Below are 20794 nucleotides of genomic sequence, written 5' to 3'. Positions count from 1 at the left end.
CTTCTTCAGTGAGTTGGAAATCTGACCCCATTCCCAATAGCTGACTGCAATAAAGCACTGGAAATCATAAAGCAACTACCTGACACTTAATACCGGGTTATTATTAGAAAACTACTTTCTTGTGAAAAAAAAAAAAAAATCATATTCTTGTACTGCTACGAGAAAAAGGCAAGTAACATCCCTTCCCCCTTTTAAAAATATTAATGCCTCTATATTGAGTTTATTCACCGTTGCAGTGAGAAATACATGGGACAAACCTTCCCTAGGTGCCAAGCGATATTGCTCTGTGCGCTTCAGCGTAGCTATTTTCATTTATTCTAAGTCTGGACCTGGCAGAAGATTTTTTTTTTTTTTTTTCTTTTTTTCCCCCAGAAAGGTAACAGCTGCCAGCAGCAAACCCAGAAACATCCAGTTTCTGTTATATTTTGCTTTCACATGAAATGGAATGTCTTCGGGGAACACAGAGGCATGCTAATGAGACAGGTTCAATGGAGACAGACACACTGAGGCAGCACCTTAGCCCCTGGTCTGGTTGCCCTGCGCTGCGAAGGCACTGCAGAGCGGCGGGGTAGCTGCCCTAAGGGGGGCACAGGAGGATTTCCATTGCGTAGGGACCCTTGCTTATGAACTTTCATTAACACAGGGTTAATTTCTAAGGACACCGAAGAGTCAAAATGTCTTATAATCGTTCCAGGACTGCTACAAAGAGCCCTTTTTTTTTTTTTTTTTTATTTAATGAAAATAAATAAATAAATAAATAAAATTCTTGTTTGGATTCATGCAAATGTATTTTGTTTGCAAAGGAGAATATTGAATGTTGGACTTGTTTTAACTCAGCAAATACTGTAATATTAATGTATTCACGGAGTGGATTATGAAATTTATCTTGTAATTTGTTGCTGCTACTAGTTGTCATTTTTGATTCCTGGAAAAATGAAATAAGATTTAACTTCAAAAACTTCTTCTTTATTATCTAATTAAATAAAGGTGGCAGATTAATTGACTAATTGGTGCTCATGTATAGATGGAGACATATGGAAAGGATTTAAGATTAGACATATGGAAAGGATTTCTAAGATCTGTAAGACTGTGAGCAGCATTTTATCAGATGTTTTGTATACAACACGTGACCTGCACAAAATGCTGCATTCAGCATATAAGCCAGATTCCTAAATGAGTGAATCTGAAATTTTGCCTATGGACATATTCACAATCAGCAAAGATGCAGGCTAGTAATTCCATTTTGGACACAAACTCAGCAACAAGGAGGAATCTTAAATACATATTAAATACCATATTAAATAGTGATTATTTTATCTTTTTTTAGGGACAGATGCTTCCATTCATACTCATACTGAGTTATATACAAATACTTGAAAAATACCCATTAAACAGAGTATCAGCGCAAAAGTTCCAGACTGAGTAAGATCTTAGTTGGCTGATATTAATGTGTATGCAGAGGGATAGGGAGAGAAGGTGTAGGTATATAAACCACTCCAGTATTAATTCACAGGGAGATGGTCTAGACAACGGAACTCAATGCCGCAATGTACATACAGACTATATACACAGACCTAACAGATACAACCACGCTCACAGAAAAAAAAAAAAAAAAAAAAGGAAAAGACAGAGTCAGCCAAGCCCTGCAAAAGAAAAACAGTTACGTTCTGTTAGGTTAATGGGTTGCAATATCCCTGCCACATCTGCAATGGTTTTAGAGGATTTATACCTGTAGTGAAGCAAAAGATGACCACATTGCATTATCTTCTTTCAAATAAATACAATATATTCTTGAAATACTGCTTTGGTCAAGCACCTGGGATTCTTGCTCAACTCCCTAGCAAAGATTTTGACTGTGACTCAGTATTGTAATGCCTATTTGGAAATTTTAATAGAGCAGCTTACTACAAGAAGAAACGTGGATTCTTTTACCAAAAAGAAAAAAAAGAAAAATTGATGTCATCGCTACCCTAAAAATGACACTTGAACTTGGGATTTGTCTGAATGAAGTGATGAAATCTTGAAACTTTGTAAGCATTTATCAGCTAAAGAACTGTTCACACAGGGTTAAATCAGTAAAGATGGCACTCTGTGTAAAGCTATCACATAGAAAAGGGAATATTTTTTCTCAAATACAGATAGAAAGCCAGAGTCACCCTACAGCTAATGGAGGTGCTGGGTACAAGTGTGGGAAGAGGTGGGCTATCCAACTGCACTAGGAAGCAACCATATTTATTTTTCAAAATTCCTGACATGAAATAGGAATTGCCTCCATTCATGATCTTGGCCCAGTCATAGCTCAATTCTGGCAATTAGCAGGTTTTTTCTTATAGCTTCATTATAATACCCCCATTAAGTTTTGCATATCAGGATATTTAAAAAAATATAATTTTTCAGCTTCTAGCACTAATTATGCCCGCAAATAAGGAATGACACATTCCAAGATAATGATCCAGTTTATCCTCTGGAATATGGGTACCCCATTATTCTGACTGTACCTTCCCCTGCTTACTTAAACCAACTGTAACAGTAACTCTTAGTCAAAATAGGCACAAGTACACATAGTGCCCACAAATAATGAATTTGAAGATACTGATACTTTCTCTCGGTTGACTTTTCTGGAAACAGCAAAATACCACAGTTCAACAAAGTTAAAAGCCCTTACCCTTCCTAATCCTAACCATAACCTTAACCTGGACCTAGACCCTGATTCAAAGAGGCCTGGGAACCCAGCACTGCCTGCAAATCAAAAAGAAGAATTCCTTCAAAGCTAGCGAGACTTTGCTCTTGTTTTATCTCCAGGAACTTGCAAAGTCCCACACTCATCTTGGCTGCTGTCTCCCTGCTTTTTTTTTACCTCACAGCCTAACTCCAGCTTCAAGCAGACAACTACATCAGGTTTCTCCCCCCAGAAACTGGAACATACTACACACAGCCTGTCACACTTAACACTTCTCCTGACCCTCACCCTAACTCTAACCTAACTAAGCATGGGAACTGAATAAAGACCAACAGATTATTCACGCTTTTTGTTCACCTGTCTGAAAGTTGCAAAAGACCACAGCCACTCCTGCACTACAGATCCCACTTTTCCAAACCTGAAGCTTATTCCTATCCTTAGGTAGGCATGGGAAACTTCTGACAGCCTTCTGCACAGAATGGGAGAGCAGACAGCAGACAAAATACTGGGTTTCAAGCCAGCACGCCCAGAGCAGTGCTGATTATGGCAAACATTTCATTAAAAGCATTTCAAATGGTATATTAAATAATTTAGTACTTCTCTCTTCAGGAAATCTAAGAAAACAGGTACAAACTAGTCTCACAAAAACCTAATTTTATGTAGTGAACAGGGTATGCCAGTTTCCTCGCGGTTAGTAGGAACATAAAACATTTCACAATACGCTGTAAGGGACTGCAACAGTCAAAATACATACAAAAATATCCTAATAATACTGTTAATAACTTCTGCATAGTACGTATATAAGAACTAAAGAAAAAAAGGGGAACTATACATTGGTAAATATTACTTTTGAAAAGTTATAACCCAGCCTTCATGTTCACTTGTACGATAAGCCCAAATTTCCTTATTGATCCTACACTTAAAGCAAGAGAGATGTAAAAAATTGAATCAAGACTCTGTGACTTCAAAGAAATACTGTATACATTAAAATAAGCAGTAATAATGCCCCAGAGGATCTTAAAACCTGTTGACAGACCCATGTTTCCCGCTATGCTGCCAGGCTCCTCTCAGCTATGTCTGCATGCATTGTTTCCAAAACTGAGCTTTAACTAAATGTGTCAGGTACCAACTCATATTTTTCTTATTTTCTGTCACGTGCATCAGCTGGTCCCTTTCTCTAACAAAAGAATCACAAATGTTGCAGAGGTGACTCAGTAGAAATATGTCTCAAAGATGAGTTCAGTGAAAAAAAAATATAGAAAAGCATTTGAAAAGCAAAACTATCCCTCTTTTAATTGTGGTTTCTGATTTTGCAGATCTCTGTATTTTCCTGCAATCCCACCCAGGTTGCCCATTCCCAATTTACAGGGCCCGCACGCCTCTCCATGCACCAGCTGCGGCAACTGAAAGTAATTATCACTCCAGACACAATAAGGTGTTAAAGGTAGTGGCGAGCATTTTGTGCAAAAAGAAAAAATTAGGAAGAAGGGAACCTGATGAAAGGAGATTAGTGTCTGTTAGTCTTTTGGAGAGGAATGGGGGAAAGCAAAGAGGGGGAGCGAAATAATAAATAACCCCATTCCTTAGGGAATACTTGCATATGTAGCAGACAATGAAATAAAAGTTTTCTTTGAAGAGTACGTTCTTTTTGTATGAAGTAAACGGTACCAAATGAAATCACAGAGTTATGTTACAGTCAACATATAACTGATCAAAAAGAGTGACAGGATGGGATTATGAGAACAGAGACGGAGTAAAACAGAATTAAAACAAAACATACTGCTTCGGAAAATAACCTACAGCACCCAGGGAAGGGGCATAGCCACTGCTAGAGCGCAGGGGGGCTGTGCGTTAGCAAGCAGCCTGGCAGAGCATTCCCTACCTGTCCTGAACTTTCGTAGGGTGGGAGGGAAAGAGGAGAGGCAGCATGCACGGGAGGGAAGATCTTACTGGAAAAGTTGTCAGAGGCAAGGCAGGGAGGGCACGGAAGAATACGAGTTCGCTCCCAGAAACGGCAGAGAGGTCGGATCCGTTCTGACTCTCAGTCTCTTTCCAGGGGATCTAATTTGCAGTGAAGCCCCTGGGACTCCTGTCACCGGCACTAGTAGGAATGAGATCACAGCCTGAGTATCCGTTCTACATTTTCTAAGAAAGTAGATTTTAGTACAGCAAAGGACTCACACAAGGATTTGTGAATAACTAAGGTATGCATATGATGAGAAATACTACTGTATGGCAGCTGTAGATGGAATGGATTTTTTGAGCTCTGTTATATTTCTGCAAGGGGTACGGGTTTATTTATATCGGTAATAGCTGCTCATTCTGATCTTTCACCAGTTTTGCCTCTGATTTAATTCCTCTGATGATTTACTGACCACTGGGTTGCTAGTGTGGGTATTCCCTAGCCCTTTCAGGAGCAGCCAGCTCTGCTACAGGGTGATGTCCAACAGCTGTAGATGAAATTGGTGATAACCCCTTCAGCTAGCACAACAGCACCTGGAATACACCCTGCAATCAAGAATATTCAGTCTTTCCAGTGTGTAAATTCACAGCTTAGTTGGCTACTAACTAATTTCTTTGAGGAGTCCTAGATGCTGATCAGTCTCCTCCTTATTTACTCAAGTGAAGCAAAAGTGGAATCAGACATGGAACAATGTGAAATATTTCCAAAGAAATTGCACCCAGCTCGCCTGCTCTGTTACAGGTCTCCAATTCAACAGAGCTCAAAGCTCAAAAAAAACCCAAAACAAACAAACCCCAAAACCAACCAAACAACAAACCAAAAAAAATATTGCAGTTTACAGAGCATTCAAAGCAGGGATTGTTTTGTACAGCTGTAAACTAATGTACATGTTTTCACATGGATTTTCTGGTTTCAAATAGCTCTGACTTCAAGCTACACAAACCTTTCCACTTGTCTTTTGTATTGGAGATTTCTGAACGCTGTAAAATCCTCAGCTCTGGAAATGTGAGCAGATAAAAATTTAAGCAGGAAGTTGTGATTTGGTTTGGGCTTTGTTCTTAGATCTCTGCAAACCAAATGACACCCCTATTGGCAGAGCAAAAGAACTTTTCCAATGCCCCTCACAAAACATCTTCCAGCCTCATGGAGCCAGAAGTTAGCTCAGATTTTCCAAAGTAAAAAGAAACACCCAAGGCCAACTGGAAAGCGTCATCACATTCACCACAGCAGGCCTGCAGCATTGACTTTTGGTGTACTTTCCTTGACACATCTTCTCCCTAGGTGGCAGAAAAAATGTGGTGTCGACAGGTGACTAAGGGAAGGAGAGGTAATATATACATTAAAAAAAAGAGTCTAGTGCTTCCTGAACCAACTTTCTTCTGCTGCCTGCCTTTCTTCTAGTTAATTCTTTGATCAAAAGGTGATATATCGTCTTAGAAGGCAGTCAGCTGCAACTAAAGCAAGAGTGAATGATGCTCTCTGTACTTTTTGGGGGAATACAGGAATTTACTGATTACACTGTTTCTTTAGAAGTCTGTTTCTTCAGTAAAAAACTCTCCCTAGTTTTCTCCTCTTACTTTGTAAGCTGCATACCAAGTGCCAGAAACGAACCATTATGAGTTGGAACAACAGATTCCTCCTCTATACATACATACACAAGCTGATCGGTGTTTGTGCCACTACGCAGCATTATGAACTCAGCTCATTTCCAGGTATACACTGGTGCTCAAAGTTTATGTGATGAATCAGTCAGATATGCTGTATTCTATGGCTGCGTGCTTTCAGTTTCTGAAGCTACAAAACAATTTAAGCCAAATTTTTAAAAAAGAATTATCAGGACATGAGCCAATCTGCAGAATGAAATTTAAGTAAAACTGAAATTGTTCATAGCTTTTAGTCATTGTGAGAAAGAGCTACTTTATGTGGGTTAAAGTAGATAAAATACTGGATGGAGGAAAAAGTCTAGTGATTACATTTCTAGAGGCAGCAGAGGCTACTGGTTCTGGCTAAAAGCCTATACCTTCAGATGCTTATATATGTAGGTAACTCCTGTTCAAGTGATCGAAGTTACTTTCACGTGCATACATTGATACAACTGGCCTCAAAGTCACCTTAGGTAAGCATGCAAACAGTAAGTGACACAATGGTGGGTACTAAAAAAAGGAGCTGTTGCTGGACTCAAAACTGTGTAGCACTTGAAAGCTATAAAAGTGTAACACAATATAAGCATTAAATGGTACCATGTTGTTAACAAGCCGTTGCACTGATATTATGCAATGCTTCCTTTGCCACTTCTCCCTTATTATGAGAATGTTTTTCTAGACCTTCATCATTCCCTGAAACAGAAACTGTCTTCTGGAGACAACCAGAAGCATTATATGGCGTTATGTGCTCATCCACAGAGCAGCCGCAGGAAAGGCGACAACAGCGTTTAGTGCCTCCTGACTGGACATGGGGCGATTAACGGCAGAGAATGCTCGGAAAACCTTCAGAGCAGCTCCTTCCCCAACCCTTTCAGTAAATATTCAAACTGGGGGAAAGATTTTCAAATTTATGCAGGGGCAACTCCAAAATACAGTTGATCAACAGCCAGCGATCCAGATATTAAATTGTTTGTGATCCATCACTTCATCTTTTTCTGAAATTGCCTCATGGGGAAACACTACAAAATAAAACTTCAATACTACCATAAGCTCCAAATAAAGCTTCTCTCTTTGATTGCCTCTATCTCATCTGTCTGCTTAGATTTGTGTGTCTAGCTAAGTGAATACAGAAGACCATACACTTGAAATGAAAACTACACAGAGTACACTCTTGACTTGTTACCATAATTTACCTTCTAAGTGGAACCTCTTATGAGCCTACTCAATTATATTTAAAATGACTGCACCTTTATTCCAACACCGTGTACATGCTGAACCTGCGGTCTAAAATCCTGAGCTGATGTAAAATTGCCAAGCCTCATCAAAATTCATAGGGGATTCCTGATTTACACCAGCACACACAGGGCCCCCAGAACCTATCAAACTGTAACACTTCTCCCATGGGGAACAATATCAGTGTTAAGCAATAAAATTAAGTTGGTTTTATGTCTAATGTTGAATCCTTTCCTAATATCTTACTGTAGTTTATGCTTTTGCATGCAACAATATCTTGAATGCATGGCAGGTTTACACTGAAAAACACAGTTTAAAAATACTTGTTAAACGATGAAGGCTTGACAGTTCCTTTAAATAATACTGGAAAAAAATGCACAAGAACATTTTGGTAGTGGAATGAAAAATGCTGCAGTTTACAGCTCTGTATGTCACCAAGAAATTAGTATAGATTTTTTTTTCTAGAGACACTGTCAGGGCTGGCAGGCCTAAAATTAGACATACCAGGTATGCACTTCGCACTGTCCCTCAGGTCTGCCTGTCAGCTCCCTGGGAACAAGATTCCTGTATATTTCAATACCCTTCCTGCTCCGCGGATCCCCGAGAACAAAGCCGACGGGCAGAGCACAGCACTTCATGACACGCATATCTGCAATCAGGAAGCAACCCATCACCTTGGGGTTTGCTCCTGGTGGGTCACCTATTTAAAAAGCGGTATTACGTTACTCAGAAATAAAGAAACATTTATATGTAATCTGGAATAGCAGAAAGTGAAACATAGGCGGCTGAGCTATTTTAAAATATTCAGTGCTATTTTGAAGTGATAATCAGATATGAACTGAAAAATAAATCAATGAGTTCTCTAGTGATAAACTATCAATATTAACTAAAGGTCAGGAACAGTCAGATTTTGTTTGTCTTGGGCTTTGCTTTTCACAGTTGACATTAATTCATTTTAAACCTGCACCGTTTGCCACTTATTTAAAAAAAAAAAAAAAAAAAATGACAGTAAGGTCTCATTTACTACATCGTTTACCTTTTTCCAATTACATAAATGACTGAAGTTGACAGTGGCATGTTTTTGAGTATAAATATGATAATTTACTACTGGGAAAGAGATAACATGATCCTCTTTATTCTGCCATACTCTGCTTGCAGGGCTGTGCAGAATCTTAATTGAAATATTTTTAAATAGTGTCTAAAACAACGTTTAGGGTTCTTGTTTGTTTTTTTCTAAATAACAGCTCTTGAAGCATTTTCTTTTCTTCTGCTATGTGTCCTTTTGCTCCTGCTTTTCATCCATTCTGGTATAACCGACTCTGTCTGGATCATGAGTTATCATTGGCTGCCAGTGGAATGCTACAATGCAATTTGTCTTATTGAAACATGGGCTAGCCCCACATGGCTGCAAAGAATCATTCACTTTCTAATAAATCAAACATTTGCTAAAATTCCTTCTTCTCTGACATGAAACGGTGGGATAGACAATGCCGCTTGTGAACTGAGAGGAGACGGTGATAAAAATGCCTCTTTTGTCCAGCACTACTGAATTAGTTTGTGATTAGTGAATTGCAGCTACCGAATCCAAGCTCGCATCCATGCAAAGTTGACTGGTATTTTTTTTCCTTTCAAATTCAGTCACTGTACTGTTTGTCTACTGTAAATAGAATGTTTCTATGCTTTACCTAACAATCAACATTGTTTTTCCATTTAACAGAAAGAAAATCCTAGCCCCTTGGAAATTGCTGCAAGTTTTATCTTGAAAACTTGCAGCTTCTGAAGGTATGTTTTTATGTCTGTGACAATCTTTCAAAAATATTTATCTGACACAGGTCTCAAAAATTAGGGACAATGAAAGGCTCAAAAAGCCAACAAATTATTTTTATTTTTTTTGTAATGTCATTGAAGTTTGGAAATTACCACAAGTGTCACTTCTCTGCAGCTGTAGCTTTTCTGCCAAATCTTTGGAAGTCCAGTTATTTGGAGAGGACGTCTGGGATTTCCAACAGTACATTACAGTATATTTTGAACTGCGGAAGTGACATTAATGGCTATCATCTACTCAGGAAGAAACATATGCTGGGATGAATCCTGAAAATCTATCAAAGAGCAATCCCCACTGGCTGGCATCTGAACAGTTTACAGTTGAGTGTTATGCCCTTGCATTAAGCTCCTAACATAAGATCTTTTAGGATGGCTTTATTACTTATCACATTTTTAAAGGTATGCTGTTGTAACAGTCTCTTAAGGCTGCTAATTCCATCTGCTAAGATGTCAAACATCCCACACCAGGAATGTCTTTTCTATAACTTTCATACTTGTCCACCAAGCCAAAGCTGCCTTTTATCTTATGATTTAGGAAGGGGAGGGAATTATGCCTCCCTTATATCAGTTTATGATCCCAAGATTTAGAATCTGTATGGAATCTGTACCATATGTTTGACCACAATCTGTGCAGCCTTTGCTAGGAACCCAGTCCTGTAACAGCCCAAACAATCACGCAATGCTGAAAGGTAGCGGGAGGTTGGATTTCCGTCGAGGGCTGGCTGGGTATCACCGTAAAACAGCAAAACCAGACTTGTCCACCGAGTCCCAGCTCAGCCTTAGACACTGCCGAGGACACGAAGCAGGCAGGACCCTCAAGGAATCCTGCCCCTCGCTGTTGCTCACTGCGGTGGCAGAGCACTGTGAGCTGGCCACATATGGATCCAATGAATGAAGACAGACAGGGCTCCTTCACCACACCACAGAGGTTACCCGAGATCATTCCTGCTGGTTTCAAGACAGGTTCAACTGGTGCCTTGGTTAAGGTGAGTGCTTAAGCAAGAGGCATACGATTAAAACCACTAAAAACAGTTTAGCAGAAGACCAGCTAGGACAGCTACTGGCTGAGAGCTCCTGCGTTGGCAACGAACCTATTGACAAACAGAGCTCCTGCCTCCTTTGACCCATTTCAAGGGTGTAACCTTTGTTCCCACAGCTCTACTGAAGAGTTCAGGAAAATGGGACATAATGCAAAAACCTAACTTTGCATCTTGCCTATCTCACAGCCACCTGGGAAGTAGATTCTCTTGAGAACGAATTTTTACAGAAGACTTACAAAAGCATGTAGTCCCGACTTGCACTCTGAGATCAGACAACAGGGAATTCTGCTGAAAACTCTTTTCCAAATCTGGTTTGTCACCATGAGATCATAAAACTTCTTACCGGCTTTTGTAGGCCAGAATCAGATCCAAAATGCAAGAACATTGCCTACCATAAAAAAACCTCCAGGTTGCAAATGTGTGATCAAATATTTATCACAACACAGCCTAGCACCTGGGAATTCACACAGTAAAAACCAAAAAAACAAGGCAGTAAGAGATTTAGCAGCATGAACTGCTTTTGCATGGCATTAACTATGGTCAAGGTCAATTTAGACTGAGTCTCTACAGTACGCAGCTTTTACATTTTTTTCTCCTACAATTGCAATAGCAATAATTTTAAACATGTTAGGAACAAGATCTAATCTGAATGAGTTTACTTTGATTTAGCCTGTTTACATTTAAATCATGCATCCGTCTGGTTCTAATTCAAGGTATTTACTGGCACCTATATAGGAAAACTCTATTTATTTCCAGTCATCCTTTTGATGTAAACAAAATCTTTGTCCTGCAGCTATACCTTAACTACGTTAGGAGGTACAATAGCTATGTAATGGTATCATATGCACTTCTGTCACTGCATACATTATTTCTTGCCAACTTGTAAGTAAATTGGCACCAATAGCAGTCTACCTATAGTGGCTTAATCATAGACAGATTCTTGAGTTTCTATCCCAGTAGTGTTGCTTATAGTCAGCATGATCCCAAGGCACTAAGGAACCTCACTGACCCCCTTGCCTCATCTGTAAAGTAGGGATAACAATATGGGGTGGTGGAAGGATGTACTGGTAATATTTGTAAAGCGCTTTGAAGATGCTGAGAGTGCCAAGTGTTATCATGGTTTCTAAGCTCTGAAATGCTTGATATGATTATGTGCACACATAATTTTTAATGGTAATTCAGAGTGCAAATTAGAGATGATATTTACATTTCTTCCAGGCAAGCTTAATTTCCAGTTATCAAGGAAAATATCTATTGCACAAATAGGGTATCAGCTATTCAAAAGTTCCCTTAGGGCCTACCAGTTCTATAGCATGCCATTTTTTTAAGCTGTCCATGAGACGACAGACTGTAGCAGTTCCCTTGGAGGTATTATGGATTACTGACAAAACAATAACCAGAAGTAATATTTTCCCATCAAAACTAGAGCCTGGGCTTTTTTTGTTGTTATTTTTCTTCTAACAACACGTGTTTTCAAAAAGGCCTCACTTTCATTTATACACAATTTGCAAATCTATATACACAACCCCTGAAAATATAATTGAATTCATAATGGACTTTTATAAAGCAAAAGTCTGTATTTCTCTTCTGCTGAAAGCACAGAACTGTCAGTCTTTGCAGGTGGAAAATCTAGCATTTCTGTTTGCTAAAGAAAACCATCTGAAGCTGAGTGTCTTTATTAGTCAGCTTTTACTGCAGCTCCTAAACTGCAGCAGTATTGGACTCTTGAAAAAAGACAACGATGCAGACAGTGTCTTTAAACACCTGGCTTGTAGCCAATAGCAGGAAGAAAGGTAGTGACACAACCTGGAGATAGTCTTTGCTGAGAAAAGGTCGAGCAGTTAGAATTCTGTTTAGCCTGCTTATCAGTGACCTGAGAAAAGATGGTGCAGCCCACAGAGCACTAGGCAAAATGCCCCACGTAACCTTAAGCAAGTCATTAGTACACAAACCCACAAAGACATAGCAGTTCTTAACTCCTGAAATCAGCAAGAGTTGGTCACCTAAATGCTTCTGTGGCCCTGAAGGGTAATCTCCGTGCCTTGGTTTCCCACCAGAGAAATGGATATAATGGTACTCTCGTAACTCAGAACAGACTGGTAAGGAAAAACTAATTAAATTAAACATCAGGCTATCAGTACAGCAAGGACCGCAGAAGTACTTCAGGTAGCGTCAGTCTCTGAATTTCCTTTCATATGCTCGTTTACCCATTTGAAAGCAAAACATTATAACGGAATCACAGGATGCCAAAATCACAGAGTCTGTGGGACACCACCTCTGGTGTTGTCCAGCCCAACTCAAGCACAGCAGGTTGCTCATGGTTGGGTCACCTGGCTTTTGAGTCTCCCTAAGGATGGAGGCTCCACAGTCTCTCTGGCAACATGTTGCAGTGTGTGCCCAGCCTCACAGGAAAGAAGACTTTCCTATGTTTAAACAGAATTTTATAACAGCAATTTGTAATGCCAGCTATAATCCAAAAGGCCAAACATCACCTTGACAAAACGTTCACCACACCAAATGAAAAGCCAAACAATAATCTGAAACAATGTGTTCCAGTCTGCCTGTAGCTTAAACTGCAGATCCTCGACCCTGTAAACGGCCTGCCACAAGTGACCCGGTATGTTCTGAGCATTAACGGGACAGCGTTCGAGTCTTCATGTGAATCAGCCTGCATCCTGTCTTTAAATTCAGTCATTTAGGGTCAGATAATATCTCAATCTCACAGGAGATCTTCATGCTCCTTGGACAGAGTTTGCAGGCTGAGCCTGAGACACCAGTTCTTGAGGATACCCTGCTGGAGGTATCAAGCAGGCTAGTTTAAGGTTCACTTGTCTATGCCAACCCCAGGCACAGTCACAGCGTGGACTAGCGTGTGGTCACATCCTCAGGGTCGAATTCCCATTCAAGCACTGCCCGACTGGAGCCAAAAATGGGGACAAGGCACTTCCATCAGAATCCTTTCCAAAGTATGGGCAGATTTTTTAAAAACATCATGCTGATTTTATTACATTACAATTATTATTCCATGTCTTAGTTTAATTCATGTCTAGATTCTCTGAAACTTTCTCATGTTTTCTCCACATACAACTTACCTTGAATGCCTGGACTTCCTTAGAAAAAGTTGCAAAATATACACATTTCAAAATGGGAAAGCAGAGACACAATGCAGTGAGACCATAAAACCCAGGAATCTCAACTAAAGCGTGTTCAAAGTAAATAACTTGTCAGGATGTGTACGCTACATCCACATCAGTTAGATTTATTGAAGATTAGTTTAACACTTTTCTGTCTGAAGGAATGAGGTTAGCTGAACATCCTGGTCTGCGTCGTGCCCCCAGCCCCGTGAGTGCTCGGGCGGGCACATTCCTTTGGGCTGCCCCAGGTAATGATACAGCAACGTTAAACGCTGTGCGGGATTTCAGGAATTTTGTTCAGAGACCGATTCTGTTTGCATTTAGTGTTCCTGTCCTCCACAGCCAGGAAAGCTTGTGGGTTTCAGTTATTTTCTTTTTGTTGGCTTGTTTTGTTGTGAGAACTGGAGATCCTAGTCTCCTCTTTTCCCTGTAACCTTTGCCTCTCTCTGTCTCCATTCTGACAGTAAAAAGGCAGCACATTGAACAGACCCGCCCTGTGTCACTACGAAGTGGCGGAGAAAGAAAGCGGGGGTTGGGGGAGGTTGTCTTAAACTATCAGACCATTAATGTTTAGTTTCTTTAATGCCTAACTTTTAGAAAGATACCTGAAATAAAGGCCTCTATTCAAACAATGCACACATCAAACAACGGATCCCAGTTTGGGACTTTGGGAGTTCCTGGCCAATTGCTAAGAGTTTGCACTCCCCTCACTCAAGGGAGGTCTGAAATGTCAAAATCTTCTGTCATCCCACTTGTCATATCACATCCCACAAAGGAACATGGAAGCCATCATCCGCTCTGCTGTTTATTGTCATGAAACCCCATAAATACTCACTCTCCATAAACAGTAACAGCCCAATTAAAGCACTCTTTACCAAGCGTGATCATTTTCAGACAGAAAGTATTGATTTATCCACCTATGGGCACTGCATAGAAACATCTCTTAATGAGAATGATAGTGACCTCCGAACTCTGCTCTTTCACCCCGTAATATACTCTCTCAATTTTCTGTTAAGTGGTCTAGTGGCACATCAGCAGAGATGGAAAGACACTCTGATTCTTTAATGTCGACACTGGAAGGCTCGCAAGGAATGCTCAAATCTTCATTGTAATGGGAGGTGAACAGAAAGGTCACTTATATGCAGGGCTTTCAGCTTGTTTGACAAGGCTTCTTTAATAAGTGAAACATTGTTGGGGTACACTTGTCCGTCAACTGCCTTTGGCACTTGGCACCGACACAGCCAAACACGAACAGCCGCTATGTCATCGCCGGGCTCTGGAGCCATTTCACCTGCCCAGAAATCCTTTACAAAATTTACAGGTCGGGGTGGTTGGGTTTTTGGAGGGGTTTTTTTAGTACTCAAGGATAGGAAGCAAAAGAGACCCTTGGTTTTATTCTGTTCAGCAGCTTAAATTTGTGAGCTTACCACGTGTGTAATTGACAGCAGACATGGTGTACTAAACCAGCGTTTCCATTACTTCGATTAATCCTCCTTTGGAGTGTGATATTGTTTGATATACAGTACAGGGCTGACACAGGTTACTGTAATGCCACTTTACCAAACAGATTACAAAATTGTGCAGGGAGTATACAGCATTCGTGCAGATAAATACACACAAGAGGAAATTCTAACAGCTTTTAATTTCCATGCTTTTCAGTTTTATTGTTGTAAATGCAACTCTTTATAGGACTAATGACACAGGCTGGCTCGACTGAGTCAATTACACCAGTAGGCGCTTGGATCAGATATTTTGCCTGCTTTCCATTTGCACTGTCTACGCTTCTAATATTTGACTAAATTACATTGCACCATGGTGCATTGGCACTTGCCATATGTTATATCTCAAAGCATTTTAAAGGACAATAACAAAAAATAATAACACACAACATGTAGTTCAAAGTTGGGATGCAGGCAGGAGTGTCAATCATTATGAGCTACATTCAGCAAATAGCCCAGAGTGTTGCATTACGGTGTCCTCTAATCTGTGGTGGTGTTAAATGAGTAGGAAAGTTGGTAAGGATGCCAGGGACACTGACTGCTCTAAACTGTGTGGGACTACTTGTGCGCATCTGTGAGTGCGCATGTTTGTTTGTTTTTGGGGCAAGAGGGATATTTGGTGAATTTTAGTACTCATGAAAGTTAGACACTAATAGCACCATCTGGCCTACCACACAGAGCTCCGCAAACTTCCTCCAACACAGATCTGCCAATGCACTTCAGCTCTGACCTCCAACACCCCTTCAATTCCAGTAATGAGTCTACAGCATCTCTTGAGAAGAAACTGTCAATTGTTCTGATTTCTGCTAAATTGTGTTATGCTTAGCAATGTGGGCAACTGCCCACTAGTGACTAGCCTGAGGCCACTAAACTCCAATCTGAACCTTGCCTTCTGGAGGTGAAGAGCTTGCTTAATATACCCAGGCACCATTTTACAAGCCCTACCTCCGTTTGAGTTCACTCGCTCATAAAAAGTATGCAGAACAAATCTGCATTTAAAGTCAATTCAAAACATGAGATGATGAGGTTTTGTGGCTCTTCCTTTCAGACCTTCCTCTGACCCTGAAAATTTCTGGTTTTAAACACTGGTGCAGCCTGCGCAAAGAAGAACCTTTCTGTGCAACCAGCTTGCCATGGATGTCTCTCTCAGGATTGAGTTCCTGCTATGTTTGTTCTGGGGAAACTATATAATACTCAGAAAAGTAGATTTGTGTATCGCTGTGTCTTCCTTCAATTCAAATCAAAATCCACTCTCGGCACTCTGGCTGTTGCAATCGTTCGATTTTTTATCCACACAAGTGCATGACAGTACTTATAATAATCATTATGGAATAAATAAAGCCATTCTTACATGTATTAATGTTCTGCCTAGACATTCTTTTCCTATGTTTTATATGCAGTATAGACGTGGGTCTTTTTTTGTCATTGTTTTTAAATGCTAACTTTCAAACACTGATATTTGGATTCTGCAGAAGTGCTGCTGAAAGTTTTCACATTTAATCATAACAGAGGGAAGTTGTGCTGTAGTAACGAACCAAGAATTTGCCAGACTTGATCTGGTCCATAGTTGCTAGAGATAGTGTATGATCTCTTCAAATAGTTAGTCTGAGACATTTCAAAAGGTTACAATGGTTTGGGGTAACCTTACCACCTCAAAGATTTTATTTTACTTTTTACTGTGAGGTTTAACATTCCCTTCAAAGCAGGTTAGCATCAAACATTTTAATTATGGATATTATTACCTGTAAGGATGTTAAAACTCTCCTTAAATCTTGGTCTTAGATCTGGGAATTGAGATTTGCAGCTCAGGGTGAACATTTGGCTACAGCAGTTTTGACCAAATTAAATGAATGAACGATATTAACAAGAAATCTAATTAAGTGCATATTACTATGTTTGTGTATATTCTACAGTCCATGCTACCTACCATAAAAGTATTAGAGCTCATCAGTGCAAAGAATATTGCCTTCAACTCCAGTAAAAGGAATAATTTCCCTGCAGGGCAGTAACACTCTTCAACGTGGCGAATAGCCACAGGCTGCAGGGTTGTGACTTTATGGTAAATAGCTACCTCTTTCATCAACAGAGCAATGAATTGGAAGAGCCCCTGGTGAAATGTATGAGGGTAATTTGATTTCTTCAGGTATAAACATGCAACCCACTCGTTTTCAGGCACTGCTAATTAGGCTGGGTTATCCAGATGCCTTGGGGTAATTATTTTGGCTGTACTTACTGATAGCTGGGAGGGTTGCGAATGTCAGCCGTGTTCTTTCCCACCTTTGGCCACAGTCCCAGTGATTCATACCACAGTGATCCTAACCAAGCATCCTTTCTAAAGGGCATAATTCTACTCCCTCAATAAACATGTCTAATCCTCGGTTTCCATTAGGGTTACTTAGAGTTTTCTGACTGATGGTCAAACACACAGGCAAAGCAACGTCCCCATTTCTGTGTGTGCCTTTAAGTGAAAAACTGAGAGATAAGGTTTGTCTCCCTTCATTTTACGTGGTTTTAAGTATAATTATTTTTCATCAATTCAGTCCAGTGGAAAAAAAAATTAAAGTAAATTACACCCCTACACTGCCTAATTAAAAAAAAAAAATGGGGGGGCGGGGGGGGGGGGAAGAGACAGTTGAGCAAAAAAAGCAGGTATATGCAAAAGAAGTCAGTATTCCCCCTGATAAAATGCATGGAGCAAAACACAGCAGATTTGTATGCAACACAACCACTGAGTATAGCAACATCAAGTAGTAAGGCAAAGCCCAGCACTTTCGGACACCTACACTGATCAAATACTGCCTGAAATGCAGATCACAGCATGCTGAGGAGCTACTCAAGGCTGGAATATGACTAACAAGGACTTGGTCTTAAAAGATATTCCTGGTATTCCCAGCAAGACCATAACAGAGTCCACACAGGATCACCTCTACATCACACAATCTGTCAGTTCCCTGCACCTCCAATATTTTCTTCTTTCCATTCCTTCTGCAGAGGTCCTTTGCTCCCACCCCTTCCTCTTTTTGTTTACAGTTTTTAAATTTGGAGAACTTCTTGCAACAAAGGAGAGGTTGGAGACTAATGCGGAATTCTGACAAGAGGGAAATAATAGGAGCTATTCCACGCTGTCATGAGAGTACAAAGTTGTTTCATTCCACCATATAATGCAGGATTTTCAAGGGATAACAGACAAGCTGAAATGTCATGTTATATCACCAGGGTGCAACCCTGAAGATGCTCCTAACTAGCCCTTCTCTGAGCAGCCAGCTCTTTGAAGTTGTATCCGTCATTCCACACTAGCAACGTCAATTGAGCAGAACTCTGGTATGGATAATTGATTTTCAGGGATCTGTCTAAATTATATAAATAATATTATATACTAAAACAAGTGCAAGACTAGAAGTTGTTTATGGTTGACCTCAAACAAAAAAAAATTCTACCAAACTTAGCCAAAATAAATTATTCAAAATATATATACACCCATATCTATATGTGCATATTTATATCTACTTAATGTAGTAGAGTAGTAGAGAAATACTTGATATGCATACACACCTCTATTTAAACAAAACTTAATGGAAATAGATGTTGTATTTCACTTTTTATTACATATATATATACACGCACAGATACATGCGTTTTATATATATATATACACACAAACTTAATTTGGGGGGGGGGGTCCCCTGTTTGTATTTTTTTGGCAAACTTTAGTCATATGAAACACTTTCCCCTCTTTTATTTTGAAAAAAAAACATAATTTTGAGGATGTAGGGATGTTTGGAGAAGATGTGCATAATACAGCAAGAAGACAAGGGAAAACCCTGCTTTCCCAAGACAGACGTTCACAAAGGCAGATAATAGAAAACAGATGCGTAGGGTTCAATAGCTCTGCATAGCTTCTGTAGCTCGTGGCTTTACTGACCGAAAGGCAAACAGACCAGCAAGGGTCTTGTAAAGCCCCAAAGCCTTCTGCTCGGGCTAAAACCTGAGCAGCGGTGATGGTACAACTCCACAGCAATGAGCATCCTCGCGTCTCAAATCACCTAGCGATACAGACTTGAGCCGATTCAGGAATGAGAACAAAACTACCCTTCACTTCAGCGTGGCTAAGCCAGCAAGAGCGTGTAGTGACAACATTTTTGGGCAACACTGTGCCTTTTGGACAATGTCCTGCACGATGTTTGTGCATCGTGGTCTTATGCCATAGTGGGAAGAATGTGAGGGCTTAGGCAATGCCTCCATCCCACTGCACACACAGGGATTTTTCTCTCTCCTCAGAAGCAGACTAAAGAGCAGAACACTGACCTGGACCTCCAAGCCTGCACGCACACGAGCAGCTCTCCTGCTCGCGAGTTATGCTATTGACATTGGTCATATATAGCCATCTTCTCCAATTGAACCATTTCTGTGACAAAGGACTCCTCGTGTTTGGAAAGGGTACTCATGTGAGCAACAGTTTGCCAGTCTCTAGTGCTGATTTCTCTGCTAATAACACAAGGGGGAGAAAATGTTGTTAATATTCAAACCTCTGAGATTTATTAGCTTTTTGTGCAATGCACATTTGTAAGTGTAAATGATGCAGAAAATTCATGTACATGATAATCAATTAAGAACAGTATTTTACACGAAAACTAAGACTCCACACACTGCGTAAATGACATACTTTACTCTAAATTGACCTAATACATTTCCAGGAATGTGTCAATTAAAATTTTAGCCTTTTGGAAGGGAGGGGGGAGAAAATATGAAATCAAGGCTATTAAATACTGGGAATAAAATCAGAATATTAGTTTCCAGCTGGCACAGTAAGAGAGGTTAAAATTTTAAAGAAATAAAGAAGCCAACCAAAAAAAAAGGAAAAAAAAAACCCAAAACACAACAACAAAACCCAAACCTCCCAAACCCACAGAATTAGGCACTACTTGCTGCTGCCCCACTGTCAGATGTTTCACTCTCTGGTTTGTGATATTTTGGGGGTTTTTGGATGATCTAACCCTTCTTTCTTTTAACAAAGGGCGATTATAGGAGGCAAAATAGTACCATCATCCCTTCAAGATATCTATAACCTCTGATTTAGAGCTACTTTCCTACCACACAGTAGTTAAATAAAAGGAAAAAAAAATCTTTTGAAAACAGCACAAATTATTTCTATATTCAACAGCCTATTTTGCTACAACACAGAAAAGGTCTTTCTAGTTGTGGCTCAAGATATTTCCATATAACAAAATTAAATCTAAGCAATGCTTCACTCTTGCAACACTTTGTTTTCCTCCTGTGTTTTGCTCAGCTCAGAGCAGATTACTTACTCCAGCCAGTTTCTCTTTCAAGGTTTTTCTGTCTCCTTTGCGTCCCAATGTTTAAACAGTACTTAGACTAAAAATTAAAAATAAAAAAAAACCCATGAGACTCTTAATATCTGATAGGAATTGCTAAAAACCACAAGGAAGTCCCAGCCAGGAGAACCTTCCCCTCCCAAAGCATGCCTACAACACAAGAACGTGTATGTGGGGACAGGAGAACACTTGAACAGTGTGCCTTAATGATTACAGAAATAATCAGCCCTGTTTAAGAACCAGGCCCAAGGACTTGGGTACGAGTTTTACCATTAACCTCAGTGAACCCAGAAGTTTTTTATATCAAGTGTTTGTTCACATGGACAGAAGGATTAGAGACACCAGCTTCCCTGTACTGGGAACAAAATATTACAATTAAATAAGTCTGTCTCTTTTTAACTGTATTCCCAGCAGATCCAATGGGGAGACTCTTCTGAAATTAATT

This window comes from Falco peregrinus, chromosome 1 (genome assembly GCF_023634155.1).
Source record: "Falco peregrinus isolate bFalPer1 chromosome 1, bFalPer1.pri, whole genome shotgun sequence".
Taxonomy (NCBI): domain Eukaryota; kingdom Metazoa; phylum Chordata; class Aves; order Falconiformes; family Falconidae; genus Falco; species Falco peregrinus.
The sequence above is the reverse complement of the archived record's forward strand: the minus strand, read 5'-3'. Positions refer to the sequence as shown.